This window comes from Schistocerca nitens, chromosome 11, assembly GCF_023898315.1.
Source record: "Schistocerca nitens isolate TAMUIC-IGC-003100 chromosome 11, iqSchNite1.1, whole genome shotgun sequence".
Classification (NCBI taxonomy): domain Eukaryota; kingdom Metazoa; phylum Arthropoda; class Insecta; order Orthoptera; family Acrididae; genus Schistocerca; species Schistocerca nitens.
The window spans coordinates 120211205-120231775 of NC_064624.1; the positions used below are offsets into that span (position 1 = coordinate 120211205).

Genomic DNA, 20571 nt, shown 5'->3' on the forward strand with positions numbered 1-20571 from the left:
ACACCGTGCAGCGCGGTACAGATGGGCCGAACAACATGCCGAATGGACCGCTCAGGATTGGCATCACGTTCCCTTCACCGATGAGTGTCGCATATGCCTTCGACCAGACAATCGTCGGAGACGTGTTTGGAGGCAACCCGGTCAGGCTGAACGCCTTAGACACACTGTCCAGCGAGTGCAGCAAGGTGGCGGTTCCCTGCTGTTTTGGGGTGCCATTATGTGAGGCCGATGTACGCCGCTGGTGGTCATGGAAGGCGCCGTAACGGCTGTACGATACGTGAATGCCATCCTCCGACCGATAGTGCAACCGTATCGGCAGCATATTGGCGAGACATTCGTCCTCGTGGACGACAATTCGCGTCCCCATCGTGCACATCTTGTGAACCAGTTCCTCCAGGATAACGACATCGCTCGTCTAGAGTGGCCACCATGTTCTCCAGACATGAACCATATAAAACATGCCTGAGATAGATTGAAAAGGGCTGTTTATGGACGACGTGACCCACCAACCACTCTGAGGGATTTACGCCGAATCGCCGTTGGGGAGTGGGACAATCTGGACCAACAGTGTCTTAATGATTTGGTGGATAGTATGCCACGACGAATACAGGCATGCATCAATGCAGGAGGACGTGCTACTGGGTATTAGAGGTACCAGGGTGTACAGCAATCTGGACTACCACCTCTGAAGATCTCACTGTATGGTGGTACAACATGCAATGTGTGGTTTCCATAAGCAATAAAAAGGGCGGAAATGATGTTAATGTTGATCTGTATTCCAATTTTGTGTACAGGTTCCGGAACTCTCGGAACCGCGGTGATGCAAAACTTATTTTGAAGTGTGAAGATAGGATTCTGCGTCTTCAACCATACAGATTTCACACGGTTAACGTCAAATACTTAACAGATTAACTCATCTGTACACCAATCACAAAAAATGGCTCTGAGCACTATGGGACTCAACATCTTACGTCATAAGTCCCCTAGAACTTAGAACTACTTAAACCTAACTAACCTAAGGACATCACACACACCCATGCCCGAGGCGGGATTCGAACCCGCGACCGTAGCAGTCCCGCGGCTCCGGACTGCAGCGCCAGAACCGTTAGACCACCGCGGCCGGCCACACCAATCACAGATCTGAAGCTGTTGTATACATTGGAACTCTACTGTTTACGGAATCGGTATGAGGGAGGGGTGTTCCTAGTCGTATGTCAAAATATTCTCGGTGTTGTATTAATATTACTATGTATTTGTGAAACATCTTAGTTTACAATTTGTGTACTGTATTTACACTTCGTTTAAATGTAAAAGAACAAAGTTTGCTACTACAGCAGATTTAGTTTGCTGCTTAATGCAGGGTTTCGCAAACTGTACTCCGCTGAACACTTGTGTTCCCCGGAAAACTGTTAATAAAACGTAGTTTTTTTCGACCTTTTGACGACAGGGTTTACTAGTTATTATTTTTTAATTTTATTACGATTCCTGTGTTGTTAGTAATGATTTGAAATTGAAATAATCAATGAATAAATGAAGTTTTCCTCATTTAAAAAAATTTTATCAATCCTCAAAATAAACAAGGTGTTCCATCGAAGTACCAGGATTGTCAGTGTTCCGTCAGAGGAAAAATTTGAGAACCCCTTGTGTAATGTCAGACAGTTACAAATACGTGACAAACAATGCTACGTTATTGGTTAGTGTTTAAATCACAAAGACCGTAGTGAAAATTTTTTCCAGTACAATACTTGCGTCTCTCAGTTTCTAACCCCGGCACACCTCCTCGGGCCGGCTGGAGTGGCCGTGCGGTTCTAGGCGCTGCAGTCTGGAACCGAGCGACCGCTACGGTCGCAGGTTCGAATCCTGCCTCGGGCATGGATGTGTGTGGTGTCCTTAGGTTAGTTAGGTATAATTAGTTCTAAGTTGTAGGCTACTGATGACCTCAGAAGTTGAGTCGCATAGTGCTCAGAGCCATTTGAACCACCTCCTCGGACACAGAGGACGCGCCGCTTTTACAGTGGACGCGACTTTTCCGGCCTATCTCTCAATGTTGCGGCTTACGCCGTTCGCCCTACGTACCCGCAGGCTATGACAGATTAGCCACGTAGCAAATTCAAGGTCGAGTGTGTCACGTGCCAAAGCCTCTTTCTTTGTGGCGAAAAAATAAACCAGTTTTTGCGCGACCGGCTTCCGGGAGCTGGCACACGCAACAATTGCTGCTGGCGCGGATAAAGTTTTCCAGAGTTTTTTTGTTTTTTATTTTTATTTGTGTAACACTGCAGAAGCAACTGTTTGCAGCTGCGCAGGTGTCGCTAATTGTCCTTACTTACGGTAGCTTGGCAGCACTGTCCTCACCTTGCAAGTGCATTTCACAAGCGGACTGCGCCTACGCGTCTTCACCGATATCGTCCAAATTAATGGCAGATGCAGAGTTTGGGAAAAATTAAACTGACAGAAGTGGGGCTCCACATGGCCGAGAGTTTAGGAAAGAACTGGCCAGGTCTGAGTAGGAGTGGAGCAGTGAGGTTTCGGTATAGACATCATTTCTGTATATAAAAGGCGATGTCCTGACCGACTCATCGCTACGAATGGGAATTTGAAATTTGGAGAAGGTGTGGATCTTGTGCTTTAAGCATCGTTGAAGAAGGGATTTTGCGAAATTTCACCCCTAATGGGTTGAAATAGGGGATGAAGGATATTTTTTAAAAATATCGCTATTAACACAATTTTGAAGCTAGGCTTCGAAAACTGGTATTTGATTTGTTGGTCAGAAATAGAGAAATACACGTTCCAACATCTTTGGGGGTGAAATAGCGAGTGACAGGTTATTAAAGGACTACTATATCACTTTTAAAACTACATCTACGAACATTGGTGTTTTACTTCTCGGTCACAAATAAAAAAATATGTGTTTCAGTGTTTTTGGAAATTGAACCCTTAAGTGCCGCGCGGGATTAGCCGAGCGGCCTGAGGCGCTGCAGTCATGGACAGTGCGGCTGATCCCGGCGGAAGTTCGAGTCCTCCCTCGGGCATGGCTGTGTGTGTTTGTCCTTAGGATAATTTAGGTTAAGTAGTGTGTAAGCTTAGTGACTGATGACGTCAGCATTTAAGTCCCATAAGATGGTTCAAATGGCTCTGAGCACTATGGGACTTAACATCTATGGTCATCAGTCCCCTAGAACTTAGAACTACTTAAATCTAACTAACCTAAGGACAGCACACAACACCCAGTCCCATAAGATTTCACACACAATCCCTGAGGGGGTGAAACAGGGAATGATATTTTTTACGAAAATATTTTATTATGAAAGCATTCTTAAAGCTAAATCTATGAAAATTTAAATTTAACTTTTCAGTTAGACATAAAAAAAATACTTGTTTCACTGTTGTTGGAAAATCCTAATGGGCGTGACATGGGGGATGAAAGTTTTTATGGGAGTATTGAAACGTCCCCTTAGAAAAATTAATGAATTACTGTGCTGATAAACCTCTTACATTATTTGATTTTCAAACAGCTGAGCAAAACTGAACGTACTCAGACATTTCGCTCTTTACCACCTATTCTGATCAACACTACACACAGTATTTTTAGCGCAACGCAATCTGACTTTCAGTAATCCCTACAAAAGAATGGCCCTGACTAATATTAACCTATACCTTTGACAAATCACTTACCTCGCAAAAATCTTCGTTACTCGAACTACTGCAATACAGCGAGCGCCAATACTGCCAGCTAAATAAAAGATTCAAACTACTGAAGGCACTAACTACTGATAGGCATAGTTAGCAAATGAAAGATTTTGATAGAGAACAAACATTGTATTTACCTTAATAGTGTTCAAAAGTCATATATATATATATATATATATATATATATATATATATATATCAGTCCATGATATCCAATATTACAAATTTACTCTTTCTGATGGACACACGTCCAGATCGTCCGCTCTCAAAACTCCGCCATCTCTCTCCCCACATCCACCACTGCTGGCGGCTCACCTCCAACTGCCCAACACTACGTGCTGTTCACATCCAGCTGCCCAACACTACAATGGCGAATATTACAATGCCACCCAGCCACAGACTGCACACAGCACAGTCAGTGATTTTCATACAGAGCGCTACGTGGCGTTACCAACATAAAAACCTAAACAGCCTAGTTACAGTATTTAATTCTGCACGCATTTTGACACTAAATCTATGAAAATTTGTATTTATTGTTAGAAATAAAACATACGCATGTCTCTGTTTTTGGAAATTCAACCTCCAAGGGGGTGAAACATTTTATGAAAATACTTGATTACGAAATCTTTTTTAAAGCTAAATCTTTGAAAATTAGGGTCTAGCTTCTCGGTTAGAGATGAAAAAATACGCGTTTCCCTGTTTTTAGAAATCAACCCCTAAGGGGGTGAAATAGAGTTAGACTGGTTCACTGATTCGTAATCGGACACCCAAACCGCTAAGGATAAAAACTTGAAGCTTGGAGACGGTGTGGATCTTATACTGTAGGCACTGTATAAGAAGGGATTGTCCGAAATTTCACTCCTAAGTTTGTGAAATAGGAGATGAAAGGCATTTTGAAAGTATGTCCCTGTTAAGAGAATTTTGAAGCTGGACGTAAGAAAACTGGTATTTGGTTTCTCAGTCAGAAAATAAAAAAAAAATACGTCTTTCAGCATTTTGGAAATTCAGCCACTAAGGGGGTAAAATAGTGCGTGAAAGCTGTTTTAAAAATAAGTAATGATTAAAGAACAACTAATCTAGTAGTGATCAAAGATCCACGTAATTCCGGTTCGTTGTACTACGTGCATAGCGAGTCTAGCGAGTCCCAAGCCTGGATAAAATGTGGAGGGGTGTTATTATTCAAACTGTTGGAAAACCCACGGCTAAAACATTTCTGGTCGGAAACACAACACTGACGTGACAGGTCGCGAGCCGCGCGGGGCAGCCGCTCGGTCTGAGGCACCTTGTCACGGATCGCGCGGCTCCCCTCGTCGGTGTTTCGAGTCCTCCCTCGGGCATGGGTGTGTGTGTTGTCCTTAGCGTAGGTTAGTTTAAGTTAGATTATAGTGTGTGAGCTTAGGGACCGATGAGCTCAGTAGTTCCGTCCCGCAGGAACTTCACACCAAACCAGACGGGTCGCGAGGTCCAGGGACGGAAAGCTAGTCCTCTTTCCCCTAAAAGGTGACATCCCGAGCAGAGGGACAAAAGTGTTTCTTTCCGCTTAGGCCCGGATCTCTCAGTCCAGAACACCATACGACTTTTTTTTGTTACTGGTATGCTATGTACCCTCCGCTACATACTTTAGGATGAATGACATCTTTTTCGGCTTCCACTCACGTGAAGCGGTTGGACAGACTGGCCCTGAAGTGTGGAATCGTACTTATAACACAATAAAAGGGATGGATAACACACAGTTAGAGTCAAGTAATAAGAGAAGGGAGAAAGAGGTAGGAATGCCGGGTATTGCTGGAAAAACCAGTTTTCGGTTATACTGATTTTTTTTTCCAACTTCCGTTTAACCTGACTGTTAAAGCCGCTCAAAATAACTTAATTTTGAAATAATCAATTTTCGGGTTTTTATTCCCATTATTTCCTGTAATAAACGTAGAAATCGAGCAAAAAATTTTGACTCCCGCAGTTTCAATATACATTGAATCAAAACATTAAATAAAACAGGTAAATAAAAGAAAAATTTTTGAAACCCAACTAAAAAATCAACTTGTAAACGGGGGTCATACCAATATTAGGACATTACAAATAGTCCATGCTAAAGGGTGAAAACTGAGGTTGAAGAACTCTATCTTTCTTGTTAATTTGTCCGTTTTCAAGCGCTACAAGCAGATAAAGGAACATTGTGTAGACGCCAACAGGAGATCACCTGCTTTCTATTTTTATTGTGCACTGTGAATAAACTACTAAGTTTTGTACCAGTTTGTTACGGCTTTTCCTCTTCCTAACCTTTTAGAGCAAATGGAGCATTGTATTCTTTGATACTACTCTTCATAAAATACCTCTAGACTAGGGATGGTGCCATTCTATAATACACTGAAGCAGCAAAAGAAACAGGTGTAGCCATGCGTATTCAAATACAGAGAGACGTAAACAGGCTGAATACGGCGCTGCGTTCGCACCGCCTATATAAGACAACAAGTGTCTGGCGCAGTTGTTAGATCGGGTACCGCTGCTAAAATGGCAGGTTGTCAAGATTTGATTAAGTTTGAAAGTGGTGTTATAGTCGGCGCAAGAGCGATGGGACACAGCATCTACGAGGCAGCGCTGGAGTGGCGATTTTCCCGCAAGACTATTTCACGAGTGTACCGTGAATATCAGGAATCCGGTAAAACATCAAATCTCCGACATCTCTGCGGTCGGAGAAAGATCCTGCAAGAACAGGGCCGAGGACGACTTAAGAGAATCGTTCAACGTGACTGGACTGCAACCCTTCCGCAAATTGCTACAGATTTCAATGCTGCGCCATCAAGAAGTGTCAGCGTGCGAAGCATGCAACGAAATATCATCGATATGGGTTTTCGGAGGGGAAGGCGCACTCGTGTACCATTGATGACAGCACGACACAAAGCTTTACGCCTCGCCTGGCACCACCAACACCGACATTGGACTGTTGATGAGTGGAAACATGTTGCCTGGTCGGACGAGTCACGTTTCAAATTGTATTGGGCGGATGGACGTGTACGGGTATGGAGACAACCTCATGAATCCATGGACCCTGCATATCGGCAGGGGACTGTTCAAGCTGGTGGAGGAATTGTAGTGGTGTGGAGTGTGTGCAGTTGGAGTGATATGGGACCCCTGACACGTCTAGATACGACTCTGACATGTGATCCTGTCGGATCATCTGCATCCTGGCCGAGCGGTTCTATGCGCTACAGTCTGCAACAGCGCGACCGCTACGGTGGCGGGTTCGAATCCTGCCTCGGGCATGGATGTTTGTGATGTCCTTAGGTTAGTTAGGTTTAATTAGTTCTAGGGGACTGATGACCTCAGAAGTTAAGGCACATAGCGCTCATAGCGCTGACAGCCATCTGCACCCATTCGTGTCCATTGCGTATTCCGACGGACATGGGCAATTCCAGCATGACAATGCAACATCCCACAGATCGAGAACTGCTGCAGAGTGGCTCCAGGAAGACTCATCTGAGTTTAAACACTTCTGCTGGTCACTAAACTCCCCAGACACGCCCGTTATTGAGCATATCTGGGACGCCTTGCAGCTAGGTGTGCAGAAGAGATCTCCACCTCCACGTACTCTTACGAATTTGTGGACAGCCCTGCAGGATTCATGGTATCAGTCCTCTGCAGCACTACTTCAGACATTAGTCGAGACCGTGCCACGCCGTGTTGCGGCGCTCCTGCGTGCTCGCGGGGATCCTACACGACATTAGCCAGGCGTACCAGTTTCTTTGGCTCTTCAGTGTGTATTGTATTAATGCCGCACTGGCCGCTTTTTCTATTTTCTATAAAAACGCAATATTTCGAAAATTGTTCTGAGCATTATGGGACTTAACTTCTGAGGTCATCAGTCCCCTAGAACTTAGAAGTACTCAAACCTAACTAACCTAAGGACATCCATGCCCGAGGCAGGATTCGAACCTGCGACCGTAGCAGCAGCGCGGTTCCGGACTGAAGTGCCCAGAACCACTCGGCCAACCCTGCCAGCCGCAATATCTCAAAGCGACGTAAATTTTACAATAAAGATTACGCGTACTTTTAAAAAGAAAGGTCTATTTTAAAACGAAAAATTTTAGCACTACTGCTATGGCTACGTGATTTTTCGGTTTTCACCCGATTATTAGTAAAAAAAAAAATAAAAAGACTTGTTATAACAGAGACCAAACACCGGAAAGCGCCAGTTATTCGGAACTAAAATATCGGTATCCTTATTAACGAGTCGGTTTTTCCCATTCCTAAAAGGAGCTAACCCTGAGACGTTGTGTTACGAACATAGCGGCCGCCTTTCGTGGTGCTGCAACTGTAATGTACAGCTGTGCAGGTTAGTCAGCCAGGGAGCTGCTGCCTTGAATAAGCATTTCAGGTATCAGAGCTCTGTAAGAAACGTTCCTTTCCGCCGTCCTTGGTACTGACGGCTCTCACGCTTTCGGGAGTCACGTTTAACAGTCGCGGATAGAGGCAGCAGCTAGACCCCCGGTGACACAGATTAAGTCGCGCCGACCCAAATCTGCAGCAGTGGGACCTCGCCGCTCGCCACACCGTATCGTGTGTACCGGGCGACAGTGGGTTAGGATACGGCTGGCCAGCTCACCGCAGTACGAGCCTTGGATCACGCCCCGCAGCTTCGGTGTTGTGCAGCGTCCAGCTGCCGGCCTCGCAACAGGTGTCACCTGTAGCACGGTTGCGTCAAACTGCTTCTCCGCGCGCCGGGCTGTGGTAACACCGGAAACTTACCACCGCCGCTACTACGGAACTTCGTGTGGAGCCTTGTATCTACTGGCCGTTAAAATTGCTACACCAAGAACAAATGCAGATGATAAACGGGTAATCATTGGACAAATATACACTCCTGGAAATTGAAATAAGAACACCGTGAATTCATTGTCCCAGGAAGGGGAAACTTTATTGACACATTCCTGGGGTCAGATACATCACATGATCACACTGACAGAACCACAGGCACATAGACACAGGCAACAGAGCATGCACAATGTCGGCACTAGTACAGTGTATATCCACCTTTCGCAGCAATGCAGGCTGCTATTCTCCCATGGACACGATCGTAGAGATGCTGGATGTAGTCCTGTGGAACGGCTTGCCATGCCATTTCCACCTGGCGCCTCAGTTGGACCAGCGTTCGTGCTGGACGTGCAGACCGCGTGAGACGACGCTTCATCCAGTCCCAAACATGCTCAATGGGGGACAGATCCGGAGATCTTGCTGGCCAGGGTAGTTGACTTACACCTTCTAGAGCACGTTGGGTGGCACGGGATACATGGGGACGTGCATTGTCCTGTTGGAACAGCAAGTTCCCTTGCCGATCTAGGAATGGTAGAACGATGGGTTCGATGACGGTTTGGATGTACCGTGCACTATTCAGTGTCCCCTCGACGATCACCAGTGGTGTACGGCCAGTGTAGGAGATCGCTCCCCACACCATGATGCCGGGTGTTGGCCCTGTGTGCCTCGGTCGTATGCAGTCCTGATTGTGGCGCTCACCTGCACGGCGCCAAACACGCATACGACCATCATTGGCACCAAGGCAGAAGCGACTCTCATCGCTGAAGACGACACGTCTCCATTCGTCCCTCCATTCACGCCTGTCGCGACACCACTGGAGGCGGGCTGCACGATGTTGGGGCGTGAGCGGAAGACGGCCTAACGGTGTGCGGGACCGTAGCCCAGCTTCATGGAGACGGTTGCGAATGGTCCTCGCCGATACCCCAGGAGCAACAGTGTCCCTAATTTGCTAGGAAGTGGCGTGCACCTTCCGCCGACCACTGGCGACAACATCGATGTACTGTGGAGACCTCACGCCCCACGTGTTGAGCAATTCGGCGGTACGTCCACCCGGCCTCCCGCATGCCCACTATACGCCCTCGCTCAAAGTCCGTCAACTGCACATACGGTTCACGTCCACGCTGTCGCGGCATGCTACCAGTGTTAAAGACTGCGATGGAGCTCCGTATGCCACGGCAAACTGGCCGACACTGACGGCGGCGGTGCACAAATGCTGCGCAGCTAGCGCCATTCGACGGCCAACACCGCGGTTCCTGGTGTGTCCGCTGTGCCGTGCGTGTGATCATTGCTTGTACAGCCCTCTCGCAGTGTCCGGAGCAAGTATGGTGGGTCTGACACACCGGTGTCAATGTGTTCTTTTTTCCATTTCCAGGAGTGTATTATACTAGAATTAACATGTGATTACATTTTCACACAATTTGGGTGCATAGATCCTGAGAAATCAGTACCCAGAACAACCACCTCTGGCCGTAATAACGGCCTTCATACGCCTGGGCATTGAGTCAGAGCTCGGGTAGCGTGTACAGGTACAGCTGCCCATGCAGATTCAACACGATACCACAGATCATCAAGAGTAGTGACTGCCGTATTGTGATGAGCCAGTTGCTCGGCCACCATTGACCAGACGTTTTCAATTGGTGACAGATCTGGAGAATGTGCTGGCCAGCGCAGCAGTCGAACATTTTCTGTATCCAGGAAGGCCCGTACAGAACCAGCAACATCCGCTCGTGCATTATCCTGCTGAATTGTAGGCTTTCGCAGCGATCGAATGAAGGGTAGAGCCAGGGGTCGTAACACATCTGAAATGTAACGACGTCCACTGTTCAAAGTGCCGTCAATGCGAACAAGAGGGGACCGAGACGTGTAAGCAATGGCACCCCATACCATCACGCCGGGTGATACGCCAGTATGGCGATGACGAATACACGCTTCCAACGTGCGTTCACCGCCATGTCGCCAAACACGGATGCGACCGTCGTGATGCTGTAAACAGAACCTGGATTCACCCGAAAAACTGACGTTTTGCCATTCGTGCACCCAGGTTCGTCGGCGAGTACACCGTCGCAGGCGCTGCTGTCTGTGATGCAGCGTCAGGGGTAACCGCAGCCACGGTCTCCGAGCTGATAGTCTGTGCTGCTGCAAACGTCGTCGAACTGTTCGTGCAGATGGTTGTTGTCCTACAAACGTCCCCATCTGTTGACTCAGGGATCGAGACGCGGCTGCACGATCCGTTACAGCCGTGCGGATAAGATGCCTGTCATCTCGACTACTAGTGATACGAGGCCGTTGGGATGCAGCACGGCGTTCCGTATTACCCTCCTGAACCCACCGATTCCATATTCTGCTAACAGTCATTGGATCTCGACCAACGCGAGCAGCAATGTCGGGATACGATAAACCGCAATCGCGATAGGCTACAATCCGACCTTCGTCAAAGTCGGAAACGTGATGGTACGCATTTCCCCTCCTTACACGAGGCATCACAACAACGTTTCACCAGGCAACGCCGGTCAGCTGCTGTTTGTGATGAGAAATCGGTTGTAAACTTTCCTCATGTCGGCACGTTGTAGGTAACGCCACCGGCGCCAACCCTGTGTGAGTGCTCTGAAAAGCTAATCATTTGCATACCACAGCATCTTCTTCCTGTCGGCTAAATTTCGCGTCCGTAGCACGTCATCTTCGTAGTGTAGCAATTTTCATGGCCAGTAGTGTACATCTACAGAATGGCAAACTGGAAACAGTACATGTTCAACTGGGCTCCCTTCTAAGACGTACGACGGCGTCCTGTAAAACAATGCCTCCGAAATTCTTATGTGAAAACTTTTAAAGTCTTTTGAATAAAACAAAATTTTGTTAACATTCTACATCTTTATATGGCGAATGGCCTTGCCGCAGTGGTAACACCGGTTCCCGTCAGATAACCGAAGTTAAGCGCTGTGGGGCTGGGCTAGCAGTTGGATGGGTGACCGCCCGGTCTGCCGAGCGCTGTCGGCAAGCGGGGTGCACTCAGCCCTTGTGAGGCAAACTGAGGAGCTGCTTGACTGAGAAGTGGCGGCCAGGAGAGCGGTGTGCTGACCAGGTGCCCCTCCATATCCGCATCCACTAACGCCAATGGGCTGATGATGACACGGCGGCCGGTCGGTACCGTTGGGATTTCATGGCCTGTTCTGCAGGAGCATTTTTTTATTCTTCATGTCTGTATACACTCAGGTGACAGATCGTGCGATACCTCCTAATGTCGCATCAGACATCTTCCTTACAGGCGTACTGCAGCTACTCTACGTGCCATGGACTCGTCAAGTCGTTGCAAGTCCGCTGCAGAAATGTTGGCTTCGTAGCCGTTCGTAATTGCGAAAGCGTTGTCGGTGCAGGAGTTATTGCACGAACTGACCACCAGATTATGTCCCATACATGTTCGGTAGGATCAACCTCGGGGGATCTAGGTGGTCAAACCATTCGCTGCAATTATCCAGAAAGTTTTTCAAGCGAATCGCGGACAATTGTCGCTCGGTCACATGCAGCATTGTCATCCGTAAAAATTCCAGCACTGTTTCGGAACATGAAGTCCATGAATAGCTGCAAATTTTCCAAGTACTAGAATGAAGTTGTCACTCTGCAGTGGAGTGTGCGCTGATATGAAAATTCCTGGCAGATTAAAACTGTATGCCGGACCGAAACTGGAACACGCGGTCTTTGCCTTTTGCAGGCAAGTGCTGTACCGACCCAGTCGTGCTTGGGTAGCTCAATTGGTAGAGCACTTGCCCGTGAAAGGCAAAGGCCGCGAGTTCGAGTCTCGGTTGGCACACAGTTTTAATCTGCCAGGAAGTTTCATATCAGCGCACACTCCGCTGCAGAGTGAAAATCTCATTCTGGAAACACCCCCTAGGCTGTGGCTAGGCTTTCTCTCCTCAATATCGTTTCTTTCAGGAGTGCTAGTTCTGCAAGGTTCGCAGGAGAGCTTCTGTTGTTTGGAAGGTAGGACACGAGATACTGGCAGAAGTAAAGCTGTGAGGACGGGGCGTGAATCGTGCTTGGGAAGCTCAGTTGGTGGAGCACTTGCCCGCGAAAGGCAGAGGTCCCGAATTCGAGTCTCGGTCCGGCACACAGTTTTAAACTGGCAGGAAGTTTCATATCAGCGTACACTCCGCTGCAGAGTGAAAATCTCATTCTGGAAACACCCCCCAGGCTGTGGCTAAGCCTTCTCTCCACAATATTGTTTCTTTCAGGAGTGCTAGTTCTGCAAGGTTCGCAGGAGAGCTTCTGTTGTTTGGAAGGTAGGACACGAGATACTGGCAGAACTAAAGCTGTGAGGACGGGGCGTGAATCGTGCTTGGGTAGCTCAGTTGGTGGAGCACTTGCCCGCGAAAGGCAGAGGTCCCGAATTCGAGTCTCGGTCCGGCACACAGTTTTAATCTGCCAGGAAGTTTCATATCAGCGTACACTCCGCTGGAGTGTGAAAATCTCATTCTGGAAACATTCCCCAGGCTGTGGCTAAGCCTTGCCTCCACAATATCCTTTCTTTCAGGAGTGCTAGTTCTGCAAGGTTCGCAGGAGAGCTTCTGTAAGGTTTGAAAGGTACGGGACAAGGTACTGGCAGAATTGTAGCTGTGAGGTCGGTTCGTGAGTCGTGCTTGGGTATCTCAGTTGGTCGAGCACTTGTCTGCGAAAGGCAAAGTTCGCGAGTTCGAGTTTTAATCTGCCAGGAAGTTTCCTACCAATAGCTCTTACCAACTGGAATGAGGAGTCATGTGACCGGGTCACAGTTTACCAGTCGTCTAGGGTCCAACTGATACGGTCACGAGCACAAAAGAGGCGCTGCAGGCGATATCGTGCTGCTAGCAGAGGCACTCGCCTCAGTCGTCTGCTGCCAAACGCCATTGACACCAAATATTGCCGCATTGTCCTTTCCTCCTTTCCTCCACAGACTCCCACCCGAGTTCCTGAACCATTTCCGTAACACTCGCGTGATGATCAAACCGACCAGTAACAAATCTAGCAACCCGCCTCTGAATTGCTTCTATGTCCTCCCTCAATCCGACCTGATAGGGATCCCAAACGCTCGAGCAGTACTCAAGAATAGGTCGTATTAGTGTTTTATAAGCGGTCTCCTTTACAGACGAACCACATCTTCCCAAAATTCTACCAATGAACCCCACAACTCCCATTACATGCTTGTCCCACTTCATATCGCTCTGCAATGTTACGCCCAAATATTTAATCGACGTTACTACACTACTTATGGTGTATTCAAACATTACGGGATTCTTTTCCCTATTCACCTGCATTAATTTACAAAAAAATGGCTCTGAGAACTACGGGACTTAACTGCTGAGGTCATCAGTCCCCTAGAACTGAGAACTACTTCAACCTAACTAACCTAAGGACACCACACACATCCATGCCCGAGGCAGGATTCGAACCTGCGACCGTAGTGGTCTCGCGGTCCCAGACTGAAGCGCCTAGAACCGCTCGGCCACAACGGCCGGCATTACTTTACATTTATCTATATTTAAGAGTTAGCTGCCGTTCTTTACACCAATCACAAATCCTGTCCAAGTCATCTTGTATCCTCCTACAGTCACTCAACGACGACACCTTCCCGTACACCACAGCATCATCAGCAAACAGCCGCACATTGCTATCCACCCTATCCAAAAGATCATTTATGTAGACAGAAAACAACAGCGGACCTACCACACTTCCCTGGGGCACTCCAGATGATACCCTCACCTCCGATGAACACTCACCATCGAGGACTCTTCCCAGAAAAACATCACAAACTAAACGGCCTAACGTTTTCTGTTCGGTCATAACTGCACCACTAAATGTACTATGGCTGTCAATACAGACAGGCTCCTGGAGTAGACATATACGAGGGGTGGTCACAAAGCTTCAGTCACCACCTCAAAAGAAAATGGTTGCATAAATAACTTATTCATCATTTTCTTCATGTTTAGCACCACAGCCGTATATCTGTTAGAGGACAAAATGGTTCAAATGGCTCTGACCACTATGGGACTTAACTTTCTAAGGTCATCAGTCCCCTAGAACTTAGAACTACTTAAACTAACCTAAGGACATCACAGACATCCATGCCCGAGGCAGGATTCGAACCTGCGACCGTAGCGGTCGCGCGGTTCCACACTGTAGCGCCTAGAACCGCACGGCCACACTGGCCGGCTGTCACACTTCGTAGTAATAGACGGAAAGTCGTCAAGTAAAACAGAAGAAATATCCGGCGTTCCCCAAGGAAGTGTTATAGGCCCTCTATTGTTCCTGATCTACAATTAACGACATAGGAGACAACCCGAGCAGCCGTCTTTGATTGTTTGCAGATGTTGCTGTCATTTGCCGTCTTGTAAAGTCATCAGATCACCAAAACGAATTGCAAAATGATTTACATAAGACACCTGTATGCTGCGAAAAGTGGCAACTGACTCTGAATAAAGTTATTCACACTAGCACTAAAAGAAATCAGCTAAATTTCGATTACGCGACAAGTCACACAAATCTGAAGGCTGCAAATTCAACTAAATACTTAGGGATTACTATTACAAATAACCGAAACTGGAACGATTACATAGTAATATTGTGAGCAGAGCAAACCACAGACTGCGATTCACTGGCAGAACACTTGGAAGGTGCAACAGGTCTACTAAAGAGACTGCTTACACCACGCTTGTCCGCCCTATTCTGGAGTACTGCTGTGCGGTGTGGGATCCGCATCAGGTGGAACTGACGGATGACATCGAAAAAATACAAAGGGTAGCTCCTTTTGTATTATCGCGAAACAGGGGAGATAATGCCACAGACATGATACGTGGATTGGAGTGGCGATAATTAAAACAAAGGCGTTTTTCGTTGCGACGGGATCTTCTCATGAAATATCTGATTGCAAAAACATTCTGTTGGCACCCACCTACATAAGGAGAAATGATCATCACGATAAAATAAGAGAAATCAGGGCTCACACAGAAAAATTTAAGTGCTCGTTTTTCTTGCGCGTCGTTCGAGAGTGGAACGGTAGAGAGACAGCTTGAAGGCGGTTCCTTGAACCCTCTGCCAGGGACTTTATTGTGAATAGCAGAGTAATCACGCAGACGTAGAGTTTTGTTTCACACCTTCTGCAACTTCTGGCCTAGTTTACATCTATATGATACTCCGCAAGCCACCTAATCGTGTGTGGCGGAGGGTACATTTTGTACCACTAACTGAGTCCTCCAATCCTGTTCCATTCGCGAATAGCGCGTGGGAAGAATAATTATCGGTAAGCTTCCGTGTTGTGTCTGATTTCTCGAATTTTCTCCTCATGCTCATTACGCGAGACGTATGTAAGGGGAAGTAATATGTTGTCCGACTCTTCCCGGAAGGTGATCTCTCGAAATTTCCAGACTCAGTGTCTCCATGATGCCACTGGAGTTAACTGAACATATCTGTAACGTCGCGCCGACTAGACGGTCTGGTAACGAAACGTGTCGCTCTACGTTGGATCTACACTCCTGGAAATTGAAATCAGAACATCGTGAATTCATTGTCCCAGGAAGGGGAAACTTTATTGACACATTCCTGGAGTCAGATACATCACATGATCACACTGACAGAACCACAGGCACATAGACACAGGCAACAGAGCATGCACAATGTCGGCACTAGTACAGTGTATATCCACCTTTCGCAGCAATGCAGGCTGCTATTCTCCCATGGAGACGATCGTAGAGATGCTGGATGTAGTCCTGTGGAACGGCTTGCCATGCCATTTCCACCTGGCGCCTCAGTTGGACCAGCGTTCGTGCTGGACGTGCAGAACGCGTGAGACGACGCTTCATCCAGTCCCAAACATGCTCAATGGGGGACAGATCCGGAGATCTTGCTGGCCAGGGTAGTTGACTTACACCTTCTAGAGCACGTTGGGTGGCACGGGATACATGCGGACGTGCATTGTCCTGTTGGAACAGCAAGTTCCCTTGCCGGTCTAGGAATGGTAGAACGATGGGTTCGATGACGGTTTGGATGTACCGTGCACTATTCAGTGTCCCCTCGACGATCACCAGTGGTGTACGGCCAGTGTAGGAGATCGCTCCCCACACCATGATGCCGGGTGTTGGCCCTGTGTGCCTCGGTCGTATGCAGTCCTGATTGTGGCGCTCACCTGCACGGCGCCAAACACGCATACGACCATCATTGGCACCAAGGCAGAAGCGACTCTCATCGCTGAAGACGACACGTCTCCATTCGTCCCTCCATTCACGCCTGTCGCGACACCACTGGAGGCGGGCTGCACGATGTTGGGGCGTGAGCGGAAGACGGCCTGACGGTGTGCGGGACCGTAGCCCAGCTTCATGGAGACGGTTGCGAATGGTCCTCGCCGATACCCCAGGAGCAACAGTGTCCCTAATTTGCTGGGAAGTGGCGGTGCGGTCCCCTACGGCACTGCGAAGGATCCTACGGTCTTGGCGTGCATCCGTGCGTCGCTGCGGTCCGGTCCCAGGTCGACGGGCACGTGCACCTTCCGCCGACCACTGGCGACAACATCGATGTACTGTGGAGACCTCACGCCCCACGTGTTGAGCAATTCGGCGGTACGTCCACCCGACCTCCCGCATGCCCACTATACGCCCTCGCTCAAAGTCCGTCAACTGCACATACGGTTCACGTCCACGCTGTCGCGGCATGCTACCAGTGTTAAAGACTGCGATGGAGCTCCGTATGCCACGGCAAACTGGCTGACACTGACGGCGGCGGTGCACAAATGCTGCGCAGCTAGCGCCATTCGACGGCCAACACCGCGGTTCCTGGTGTGTCCGCTGTGCCGTGCGTGTGATCATTGCTTGTACAGCCCTCTCGCAGTGTCCGGAGCAAGTATGGTGGGTCTGACACACCGGTGTCAATGTGTTCTTTTTTCCATTTCCAGGAGTGTATGTCTTCCATCTGTCCTATCTGGTAGGGATCCGAGATAGATGAACAGTACTCAAGAATCGGTCCAACAAGGCCCTTACAAACCACTTCCTTCATGGATGAGTTACATTTCCTTACGATTCATCCTATGAATCTCAGTCTGGCAACTGCTTTTCCCATATTTGCTCTAAAATGGCCATTCCACTTAAGGTCGCCCTGGATAGTTACTCTTTAATATGGGGTGTTTGAAAAAGAATATAAGTATTACAAACTATCGATCGCTAGGCCTCGAGTCGGCTATTGGAGAAACCAATACATAGTCTAGTTTATATTAATAGCCGCTAGATGTCACTTGTCTTCTGCTTTGCTTGGTAACCGTCATATGTTTAAAATGGCTACTTCGCAGCAGAAATCAGTTTGTGCTCTGAAGTTAGCGAAGTGCAGTTCCGTGATTGCAGTACAAAGACGTTTCAGGTTGAGGTACGACATTGAACTTCCGAATGGGTGGAACATTCGTACATGGTATCGACAGTTTCTAGGTACAGGATGTTTTGTTCGTGAGGAAAATGTTGCACGAATTCAAACTGCTTTCCAACGTAGTCCTCCAAAATCAACTCGTTGTGCCAGTCGGGAGTTACAACTGTCTACAACAACAATTTGGCGTATTTTGAGACGTCGGTTACAGGTTACAGCTGTTAGAAGCTCAGCGTCGTGATGACAAAGGCAAACGTGTGGCATTTTGTAACGAGATTGTTAATGCTATTGACAATGATGACACTTTCGGACAGCGCATCGTGTTCGGTAATGAAGCGACTTTCCATGTTAGTGGTCAGGTAAACAAACACAGTGTTAGAATTTGGGGCCTAGAGAACCCACATGCAGCCATTGAACATGTAGCCGGCCGGTGTGGCCGTGCGGTTAAAGGCGCTTCAGTCTGGAACCGCGTGACCGCTACGGTCGCAGATTCGAATCATGCCTCGGGCATGGATGTGTGTGATGTCCTTAGGTTAGTTGGGTTTAAGTAGTTCTAAGTGCTAGGGGACTGATGACCTCAGATGTTAAGTCCCATAGTGCTCAGAGCCATTTGTACTTGAAGAAAATGACGACCAAGTAAACCACTTGTGGATGAGCGATGAGGCGCATTTCCATCTCTCTGGTTTTGTTAATAAACAAAACTTCAGATACTGGTCAGAGGAAACCCCTGGCGCACTTCATTCCGCCTCTTCATGCTCAAAAAGTGACGGTTTGGTGCGCAATGTCGGCAAGAGGAATCGTAGGCCCATTTTTCTTCGAGGATATCAATTGAAGTGCTATGACTGGCAACTCTGTGCGATACGTTGCAATGATCCAGAACTTTCTTACGCCAGAACTCGCCTGTTTTCCAGTGAATGAACACACAATGTTCCAACAAGACGGGGCAACAAGCCACACTGCAAGAGTTGCCATGAATGCTGTGGATCCTTTCATGTCCATTATAATTATCCGGGCTGTTATGCCGTGGTCGGTTGATGAATTCCGTGGTGTTTCCCAACGTTTCGTCTCCGACTGCGGGAGACATCTTCAAGGGGGTCCGTAGCTTGATGGAAGGTCCAACACACACACTGGCTCGCTAGTGACTGTCAGTAGCGAGCCAGTGTGTGTGTTGGACCTTCCATCAAGCTACGGACCCCCTTGAAGATGTCTCCCGCAGTCGGAGACGAAACGTTGGGAAACACCACGGAATTCATCAACCGACCACGGCATAACAGCCCGGATAATTATAATGGACATGATATTTCCGGCCGTGAAAGTTTACATTTCAGTATGTGGATCCTTTGTTTCCAGGCGGCGTCATTCCCCGAAACGGGGATATCCCTTGGCCGCCTCGCTCTCCAGATTTGACAACCTGCGCCTTTTTTCTGTGGGGTTACTTAAAAACAAGAGTTTTTCAGAACGATCCACCCAGAACTATCCCAGCCCTAAAACAACGAATTGCGGACGAAACTGAAGGAATACCAGTCAATATGCTGCAAAATGTCAGGGGAAACTTCCAGGCCCGGCTGCAGAAGTGCATAGAATCCAATGGAGGACATTTGGCAGATGTTACATTCAAAAAATAATTTTTCACTTATTGTACAGTAAATGGCTACCTTTTTACTTTATATTTATAACCATTAAATTCAAAAAATAAATTTTATAAGGAATTAGTTACTTACGAGGGCTATTCCGAAAGTAAGGTCCGATAGGTCGCGAAATGGAAACCACGGTAAAAATCAAAAATGTTTTATTTGCAACAGTTAGATACACCTTGCAGCTACTTATCTCCATAGTCGCCGACCCGACTTAGACGTGTATCGTAGCGTTGTACCAACTTTCCCATACCCTCGCTATAGAAGGCAGCCGCCAGTGCTCTCCGCCAATTCTCTACGCTGGCCTACGGCTCGTTGTCTTGTGCCGAAATGTTGTCTTCATAACCAGCGGTTCATGTGACCAGAGCTGAAACTCAGAGGGAGACAATTACGGGCTGTATTGTGGGTAATCTCACATTTCCATTTGAAAACGATGCAGGAGCATCTTCATTGCCCCTGCAGAATGCGGCTGAGAATTGTCTTGAAGACGAAACAGCACGACAGTTATGTAATGTTAGCTGCATAGCTTCAGGGGAAATTTCTCACCAGGCCCCCGTACTTGGCGGCAGACACTATTTTCTAGACATCTTTACGCACTCACTGCGAGCTCAGAAATGAGAAGAGCGACGTGATGCTAACTGGGGTTATACTAGAGACACTACCCAACACATCTGTGCAAAGCTTTATCGGATTTTCATAGTCGTTTCCATTTCGTGACCGATCGGACCCTACTTTCGGAATAGCCCTCGTATTTAAATCTTCCCGTTTCACTGGCTAACCCTGTATTTGTCTATTCCAACCTGATATGAAGCTCTCCGAGACTAGTTTTCTGTGGGATCCGAAGGCTAAGATTCCATCTCTGCAGGAAAGGATTTCATAGGCATGGTAATGTGTTGCGTTTTTTGGTGTTTGCATATGTCTGTGCGTCACCTCTACCTGTTGGAAGCAACTTTAGCTTGTCCGCTGCTGGCTCGGACATCGCTGGACAGCGTGTGGTCTGGCACGCCTGCGTCTGCAAAACAACTTCCTCCAGTTCGTTCATCGTTCTCGTAACCCGGATAGGCGAGCGTTT

The 20571-nt window shown here is 47.8% G+C and overlaps 1 protein-coding gene and 1 pseudogene across 1 annotated transcript in view; one reads left to right on the top strand and one right to left on the bottom strand.

The window, feature by feature from the left end:
• The window catches only part of LOC126213229 (nostrin), an 817565-nt gene that overhangs the window by 541457 nt on the left and 255537 nt on the right, over nucleotides 1-20571 (bottom strand). The gene's annotated exons all lie outside the window — the stretch shown is intronic.
• Nucleotides 11373-11490, top strand: LOC126214078 (5S ribosomal RNA; annotated as a pseudogene).